Source organism: Sabethes cyaneus, chromosome 2 (genome assembly GCF_943734655.1).
Source record: "Sabethes cyaneus chromosome 2, idSabCyanKW18_F2, whole genome shotgun sequence".
NCBI classification, from domain to species: Eukaryota; Metazoa; Arthropoda; class Insecta; order Diptera; family Culicidae; genus Sabethes; species Sabethes cyaneus.
The window spans coordinates 31,199,958-31,209,846 of NC_071354.1; the positions used below are offsets into that span (position 1 = coordinate 31,199,958).

The 9,889-nt window shown below is 44.7% G+C and overlaps 1 protein-coding gene across 1 annotated transcript in view; it reads left to right on the forward strand.

Moving 5' to 3' along the window:
* Positions 1–9,889, forward strand: part of LOC128738867 (G protein-coupled receptor kinase 1) — a 269,395-nt gene that overhangs the window by 137,831 nt on the left and 121,675 nt on the right. The window lies entirely within an intron of this gene.

The window sequence follows — 9,889 nt, forward strand, 5'->3', positions numbered from 1 at the left end:
TGAAAACCAATGAATTCGAAAATGGAGTTTGGTTTTGGGCTGTGCTAGTTATAGTTGAATGTGTCGAATTGCTCGGTGTAGAATGTGGTGCACAATTGTATTTGGCAGTAAAATAGATGATTAATTGTCGGTGATTTACATAGCATGCCATATGATTATGCTTTGCCTTGAATAATAACTTTTGAATTTGAGTTTCCAAATTGCTGTTGATGTAAATTATTCCTTAACCACATTGCAGTGAGTTTGAAACAGTTTTTTTTTTAAATTCACCCTAAGAAAAAATATTATTTTATTTTAATTTTAAAACTATCTTCTTAGATCGACTCTTATTTTTGCTGATCTACTAAAATTTCCAATAGACTTGAATAAACTGAAAACGAAAAACAGAGAAAAGTAAATATTATAGAAAGCGTGGATTATGAATTAAAAAGGTATTCAATATGCATTTATCACTAGAAAAATATAGTAGAAAGGCAAATGTTTCCATAGTTATTCAAACAAAATGGTAATCAGTTTATTCTAGTGCAACTTCTCCCGTCCTGGCGGTAAATTGTCAAAAACGACCGGAGACTTTTTTTTCATTGCAGCTATGATATGCTCTTGGAGTTTCTAAAGGATTTTTATCGCTCAAAATATTAGTTCTGTTTAGATACATTCATTCATTTAGATACATACATTCATACATAAGTACATACATACATACATACATGCATACATACATACATACATACATACATACATACATACATACATACATACATACATACATACATACATACATACATACATACATACATACATACATACATACATACATACATACATACATACATACATACATACATACATACATACACACATACATACATAGGGGGTAGAAGAATGGGACCCTTCATCCCCCCCCTTCGGTGCTTAATGAGGACGATACACAAACATCACCACGGACCCCGGATCCAAGATGTAACGCGACCCGTGTCGAATTCGAAGCCCTTACTGCATTACGGGAGGGCACTGGCGCAGCGGTTGATTTCCCTAGCTACTCGTGGGATCCAAAGTGAGTTTTCAAGAATTAAAAATAAAATCAAATACAGGAGAAGATAGCGATAGCGCGATGGATACGCAGAACAGCGATGCCTACGTGTTCAATAGGAGGGAAAAGCTGTGCAGATCGCCAATATTGAAGGATGTGGTCGCACAAACGTTCAGCGGCAACACACAGCAGCAGATAACCTCAAAAGGGCAAGGCTCGATGTTAAACTTCACTACGCTCACCCCGAAGTTAAAGGAGGACAGCCAGCAAACGAACAAGCTGCAGGCTGCCAAAGAAAAACTGCTGAAGCTGATCGAGTTCATGAAGAAGAGAAATAACATCCATGGTGATTGGTGAGATCAAGAAGGAAGCGGCACGGACCTTAGCGGCAGTGATAGAGGCGGAAGTGGAGCAGGAGGCCTTGATTAAGAGGGCTGTAGTCGCCGAGGAGGCCCTGGCAGAGAAGGTAGTGGAGCATACGGCCTTGATTAAGAGGGCTGCAATCGCGGAGGAGGCCATGGCAGCGACGACCCTGAAACAAGCGGCGTCGAGAGCCACGCGCACAGAAAACCGGGATCGGGAATCGCCACGCCAGGTAAGCTCAAAAAAGCGGAAGGATGAGCTGAACGGCGACAACGGAGAACAACATGAAAACAGAGCAGAGAAGCAGTGTGACAGGGAGCAGGGTGAGGCTAGCGGCTGGCGAACCATCCCTAAGCAGAAGGAGGAGAGTGAAAAAAAAATAAAAAGATTAAAGAAGATCGGCAGAAGCAGACGCAGAGGGAAATGTCGGTAGAACGCGAAGAAGCGGGAAAAGGGCGGGGGCGGGAGTGAAGGGCGAGAAGATGACGTATGCCGATATCCTCAAGAAAATGAGGGACGACCCGAAGAGCTAGGGGAAAATGTGAAAACCCGGAGAGCCCAGAGCGGCGAGTTGCTCTTCGAGCTCAAGAGAGACTCGGAGGTGAAAAGCGCGGCCTTCAAGGTGCTAGTCGAGACAGCGCTCGGTAGCGAAGCTCAAATGAAAGCTTTGTCTCAGGAGACGATCGTTGAAGCGAAAAACCTGGACGAGGACACAACAGAGAGTGAGGTGAAAGCGGTGCTGTACGGCAGTACGCAGACAGCGTCGATTCGTCTGTCTATCGCGGCGGCAAACTGGCTTCGGAAGATGGACAGAATCAAGATCGGATGGGCGGTGGTTAGTTTTAGAGCCATCCCCCGGGAACCCAAAGGAATGGCGAGATGCTTTAAATGCATGGACTTCGGTCACCAGGCGAGGAATTGTCCAGGCCACGACAGATCGAAGCTGTGTCGGAAATGCGGTACTGAGGGACATGTTGCGAAGGACTGCAATAAGCAACCGAGGCGTATGTTGTGCAAGGAAGACAACGACCACGTGACGGGAGGCTTTAAATGCCTGGTGTACCAGAAAGCAAAGGCAGGCCTACAATAATGGAGGTGATTCAAATCAACCTCAATCACTGCGACATTGCACAATAACTGTTGTGGCAATCGACAACTGAAACTAAGTGCGACGTTGCAATCATAGTGGAGGCGTATCGAATTTCCTCCGATAACTGTAACTTGATAGCAGCCAGAGCAGGAATGGCCGCGATATTAGTGACGGGCCGATATCCCATCCAGGAGGTGGTTACAAGCAGACACGAGGGTTTCGTGGTCTCCAAAATTAACGGAATCTTCGTGTGCAGCTTCTATGCTCCCTCAAGATGGACGCTGGAACAGTTCCGCCGCATGCTGGACGAACTAAGTGGAGAGCTCATTGGACGGAGACCGATCGTCATAGGAGGTAACTTCAACGCCTGGGCAACCGAATGGGAAAGCAGATGCATGAACGCCAGAGGAGCCAACCTACTTGAAGCACTGGCAACGCGCGAAGTAGAGCTGAGCAACGTTGGAACCACCAGCACCTCCCGCAGAGATGGCCGAGAATCTATCATCGACGTAACCTTCTGCAGCCCGTCGCTGGGAACCGACATTAACTGGAGAGTGTGTGAAGAGTTCACGTACAGTGACCACCAAGCTATACGGTACACTATTGGCCAACGGAATCCCGTAGCAGCACAGACAGGAAGAATTCACGAGCGTCAGTCCAAAATAAATGTATTCGACAAGGACCTCTTTGTCGAGGCACTACGACCACATAGCGAATCCCAGAATTGTAATGCTGATGAGCTGACCGAAGCGCTAACGAGAGCATGCGACACAACCATGCCGATGCGGGTAGAGCTCAGAAACCGTCGGCGTCCGGTCTACTAGTGGAACGTGTCAGTCAACGCATTACGCGCTAACTGCAACAGAGCTAGAAGGCGCTTCCAGAGAGCAAAAAGTACTGAGACTAGAGAGGAAAGCAGAAGTAACCTCCGCGTTGCCAAGGCTGCACTGAAATACGCGATTAAGCAAAGCAAGACAAACTCCTTTAAAGAGCTTCGTGGAGAAGTCGATTCTAACCCCTGGGGCGATGCATACCGAGTAGTCATGACAAAGACCAGGGGCCCAGCAATGCCAGCCAAAGGATGCCCAGATAAGCTAAAATGCATAATTGAAGGCCTCTTCCCGAAACACGAGCCTACGTCCTGGCCCCCTACAGGGCGCTAGAGGATGAGAACGCTGACGAGAGAAGAATCTCCAATGACGAACTAGTCAGAATCGCGAAAGACCTGAAGATGAAGAAGGTGCCGGGCCCGGATGGGATCCTCAACGCAACTCTTAAGGAGGCAATCTATGCATTCCCGGATATGTTCCGCACGATGATGCAAAACTGTCTAAACGAGGGACCCTTTCTAGCCAATCTCGGAAAGGAAACGGCCGTGATCACGGCGGGCCTTGCACAAGGGTCAATACTCAGTCCATCTCTCTGGAACGACGGCGTGCTAACCCTAGAGTTACCAACGGGAGTGGAAACCGTCGGCTTCTCGGACGACATCGTGATGACGATTACAGGCGAATCGTTAGAGGAAGTGGAGGCATTGGCGACAGAGTCGATCCGCAGGGTGGAGTGTTGGATGCAGAACGCGAAACTGCAAATAGCACCCCATAAAACGGAAATACTACTGGTCAGTAATCGAAGAGCAGTCCAACACGCCGGGATTACCGTAGGAGAATATATCATAACCTCAAAACGCGAGTTGAAGCACCTGGGTGTGATGATCGACAATCGGGTGAAATTCAACGGTCACGTTGACAACGCATGCGAAAAGGCAGGCGCCTCTTAGCCAGTGTATCATCGTCGATACTACGGTATGGCGGACCAGCCTGGATTACAGCGCTTCAAACCCAGCGCAACAGAGCAAAGCTGAGAAATACGGCCATTCGAGTCGTGAGCGCATATAGGACTATCTCATCGGAAGCTGCGTGCGTAATCGCTGGGATGATTCCCATCGACATCACCCTGATGGAGGACTACGAGTGCTTTAGGTAAAAGGAGGTCAAAGGAATTAGAAAGCAGATGAGAGCAGAACCAATGGATAAGCGGCAACAGGAATGGAACACGACACAGAAAGGTAGATGGTCCCACAGACTCGTATCGACTCTCTTGGTTTGGGTGAATAGAAAGCACTGGGAGATGACCTTTTACCTAACGCAGTTCCTGTCTGGTCATGGTTGCTTCAAGCAATACCTTTACCGGTTCGGGGACGCCAGGTCGCCCTTATGCCCGGAATGTGGGAACGTGGAAGAAACAGCAGAGCACATGGTTTTTGACTGTCCCAGATTTGCTGCATGGCGGTAAGAATTGCCGTCCGGTCTTAACGTCGCAAATATGGTGGAGGAAATGTGTCGCAACGAGAGCATTTGGAATGCCGCCAATAGCGCAATCGCACGCATCATGTCTGATCTGCAGCGTAAGTGGAGAGTGGAACTGCGATCTAGTATAGTCAGTTAAGTTTTTTTTATGAAAGGTGACCTAGGGAACAAACGTCTCTGAGCCGCATATGACGCCCCAAAGCAACGCGATCCGGGGCGCGGTAAAACCCTAGACTGGATTCATATGTGTGGGGATGGTATTTATCCCGAAATAGTCCCAATCAGATCGGTCCTTGTTCAAATAGGCATAACTATGAAACCCTGCGAGGGTGGCTGTGACGGAGTGCGAGTCATGTTGGAGGGTACTTCCTAATCGGTACATGTCTCGTCAGGTCAAGAAATCCCGCGAGGATGACTGTGACGGGGTGCACGTTATGACTGTTGGCACTTTCTAATCGGTACACGTCTCGATGGGTACTGCGAGCTAGCTGCGCAAATGATCAGCAACGTTAGCCTGCGTTGATAACTGCAAAGTGCATGAGCACGGCATCCCCTCGGTATGCCTGAAGGAGTAACGCTAGAAACCGTGATAAATGGATAAGTGCAAGAGCATAGTCTCCCCCTGAAGTAATACAGTGGTATTCCGATTATATCTCTACACCTGGTTTAATCTACACCCGATTTTAGGTACCCCCGATTTTGTCTACCATTTAGACCCGGTTTTATCTACCTTTTTTTTAATTGTCATTTCCACCATGAGGCATGAAAATTTGGAAGATTTCATGAATTTATGCATAACAGAGAATATTTTTTTGTATTTTATAGTTTACTATATGGCATGGGCACCTGTGGTATGTAATTACACTCAAGTCGCTTTTTACGCGAAGGATTCGTCCCGCGTAAATCAAAACCGCATAAATTCCGAAATTCGCGTAAAAAAACTAAAACTTCGCGTAAAATAAACCTTTGTGGATTTCAACAGTACGCGAAAAAATAGACGTTTTGAGCACATCCGCGTAAATTCCGAAAATCACCGAAAAAACCGCGTAAATTCCGAAAATCGCGTAAAAAACCGCGTAAATTCCGAAAATCGCGAAAAAAAAGCGCCTAAATTCCGAAATTCGCGTAAATATAGTCGCGTAAAAAACAAACCGCTTAAAAAAGACTTCAGTGTATACACAGAATGGGTATAACAATGCTGAATTCAAGCAGCATAAGCATAAGCATAGGATACCGCCCGTGTGCTGCTACTCCGTTATTGACCAGAACCGATGAAAATTGCAAAATGATGGCTGGAAAGAGCATACTTGCAGGGTGGCCACAGACTCGGGAAAAGCGGGAAATGCGGGAAAAAGTCGGGAATTCGATCATGTCGGGAAAAATGCGGGAAAAAGTCGGGAATTTGGCGAAAATTGCTATGAATCGGGAATTCATGAGTTTACGTACAGCTGTTCAAGTTGCATTCCCTGTTAGAATCTGGGAGACATGTTGACAAGTCTACCATTCTGAGACAAATGAATCTGTATACCCCGTACAAAATCTTTGTACCAAGAATTTCCTACATCTACATAGTCGAACTGAAAATCGTGTAAGTGTATGGCGCTCTCTGTATCAGCTTTTTCGTAATTGTGGTTTGTGGAGGGTACAGCCTTCCAGTTGGCTGCAATGTACGTCGCTGGTCTAATAAACCACTCGTCGTATGTCCAATAGTTTGAATTATTGTAATATCCTCCGTTTTTATCTTCTTGCTGATGGCTTAATTAGTGATGTGTTCATGTTCGTTGGCTTGTAGTTCGGCAGAACAAAGAGATAAAGTCTGGTTTCTCAACTGTCGACGGTCATCTGCCAAGGATTTTACATGTCACCAGGAGAGGTTCCAATAATAATTTGAATATAGTTGGCAAGACCACGTCATCAGTAACCTCTAGATCGGCTTTTTCTGTTCTTCTGTTGAGTGTTTTCCTGCAGATTTCGTTCGGTCGTCTTCTCAAAGTATGTCAGGTCCTCCTCCAATTACGCTTCCGAGTCTCTGTTTTTATCTGGTGATATTGACGATAGAGTTCCGAATTGAAAATCCAAGTGTGAGACCTCCAAGCCCGAATGCATAACAAAGACCTACAGTTGTCTCCACCGATACGCACCACGCCTCCCAACGAATTTCACGTTTAAATTGAAAAATCGGGTTTAGGTCCGTAAGGTGATCTGATTTGTGCGTCGAGCATTCCATAGTCCAAAGCCATTTGCCATCCTAATTAGTGTGTCTAACCTTCCAGCTTCTCGACCTCTTGTCTCCCTGCTATAAAATTGAATGGATTGTTAATGTTCAATATCACTGACTTGGTAATTGCGACGTTAACTATGAGACCTGCTACCTTGGAGTTGTCACGGAGATCTTCAAGCTTCCTCTGCATATCATATTGCCGTTAGCAGAGCAAGAGAATGTCGTTGGTTATAGTCAAAAGGCTCCAGGGTAATCCACGGCTTGGTTTACTGTCGAATCACCAAGTACCAGAAGAAAACAATCCGAAATTTCAATGACTTGCTCCAACATAATACGGAGAGTCGTGAAATGATAATCGATCGGCAGGAAATCTAGTTTGTTTTTGCCGGAGAGCAGCGTCGATTTTTTTCTAGATTCGATTAAGGAATTCCCAAACTTAGATAGTGACTTTTAGCAAGGCATCATTCAGTCGACTGGAGTTGTCATAGTTTTCAAGGTATTGCTGAAGAGCTCATGCAACATTTGCGGTGACTAACTACTAACGGTACTAAAGAGGTATGCTATCAGTATCTCGGCTGAACTTGACTCCTACTTCAATTTCAACTAATAAATTAACTGCAATAAGTGGATAGTTTTCAGCAGCCCATTCTCCGTCATCAGCTAGATAGTTGACCTTGGCTCTCTTGTACCGTTTACAAGACTTCTTAATAGTCCTCTCCAGCTTGGCGTATCGTTGACGGGCTGCTGGCTTAGTTACTCTGGTTGGTGCCCGTCCAATGCTGGTTTTCGCCGTGTTTATAATCAGGCAATGATCGTTTTTATCGTTCATGGGTTCCCATCTCATCAAAACCGCGTAAACCCCTGGACTCAAAAGAAATCCTACCAGCAAAGAGACAAAAACGAAAGAAAATTTTCACGCTTTTCGTTTTTCTTGTGTGCCTGAAGGGCATTGGTTCAAAATGCCACTGGGACAGTCATGGAGGTCATGTTTTGTAGCTAACCGCTGACGATTGCTGTATACAGATTACGAATTGCTCATACCCAATAAAGCAGTTGAGTTTGATTTTCGTAAGACTGTGCACCAATTAGGTACTACATGGTTAATAAAACCAATGAGCTTCTTGGGATTAAGTTTTTATACAGAGTAAAGCAAAGCCTTGGGTATAAACACAAAGGGTGTTTTATGTTTAGACTTGACCCTTTTGACAGACTTCACAGCCGGGTATTAGAGTACATGGCAGTAACGGGGTTAGTGAAAAAATCCTACTGACTCTATCTAGCAGCGCCGCCTCGCTGAGATTCGAACATACGACGACTGGCTTGTTAGACCAGTATCATACCTCGAAACCAACTAAGCGGCTTTACAAGTGTGGAGAAAATAAATAGCTTCGGAAGAAGCTGTACCTCGAAGACGCACAAGATCCACAGGAGCCTAGCAAATGCGATGAACTTTCTAGTTCTGAGTTGTAAAAGCGGCAAATGTCAGTTAAAACCTTGCCAATTCTCTATGATAAAGGGATGGACAATGTTCGGTGAGGAATCCCGTGATTGTGCGTAGTTTACTACGCGTTAAATAAAGTAAGTAGGGTCTGGGTAGATAAACTGCTTAGTTTATCTTCAGCCATGCACTTGCTACCAATTGGATGCTATTTCTAGTTTCTCCCAGGTCAGCGATTCACCTTTACCGGCAGATATGGAGCTGCTCAGAAACGGTTTGGGGCGAATGAACTACTGAACTGATCCTTGTCTCGCTAGGTTGTCAGCAAGCTCATTATCCTCGATTCCACATTGTCCAACCACCCTGAATAATTAAACTTTGTTTTGGCGGGAAAGCTCCCTTAAAGTTGTGCTGCACTTTTAATTTAATTTAGCTGCACACTTAGCAGACTGTACGTAAGACACCTGCTTCTCGGTTACAACATTATTTGAACTTCCACTTCTGTTTCATGCCAAAATCGATGAGTGCACTCCATAGACTCACTTTAAACGCTGCTTGGCTGTCCAGAAAAAATTCGGAAATATCTACTTTTCGCACTTCGATGATAAATAAAATTTGTTAAAAGGCATAATTTCAATAAATTTCCTGTAGCTTTGCTTTGCAATATAAACAGCATATGCTACCTTTATTTTATAACGGAAAACCGAAGGAAATTTTTGTCGGGAAAAACTCGAATTCGATCGGGAAAATTTCGGGAAAAAGTCGGGAATTTTTTTCAAGGAATGCAGTGGCCACCCAACCTGGGACAGCACGCTATTCCTCATTGTGCAACCTTATCAGGTCCCTGCATGCTGATCAATACCGACGCCGGCCACGTCCGAATGCGGGTCCTGGAGGGATGGGAAGGAATGTTAGTCCAATACTTGTTGCTACTAAAGACCAGGGAACCCTCTGCATCTTCACAAGTATTTCGGGAAAGGAATTGTTGTTAGTAGATGGGGGGAGTTATATGAGACTAACCTGACTATTCAAAAATTTTCTGGTAAAGCCAGTAATTACGAAAATTAAGATACCTTTAAAAAAATACCTTTTAATAAATTTAATATAATGCCATTGGTGCTCATATACAACCATAATTTGATAATTTATATCTAAAAATATTATGCACATGCGAGATTTAAAGTGACTCGAAAACCTCGTGACAAATTTGAATTTATTATTCAACGCTAATATCGACGCTAATATGCAGAGATATAGCGCCCTACACGCTTGGTATAACAATGCTGAATTCAAATACGCAAAGTAACTTCCATTTATGTTGTAACGCATAACGTCTCCACTATTGTTGTCACCTTTCTTTCTTTAAAAATTGTAATCTTTTGAACCATTGAACCGATTTGAATAATTTTATTACGAAATAAAAGGTATTTTAATGAGC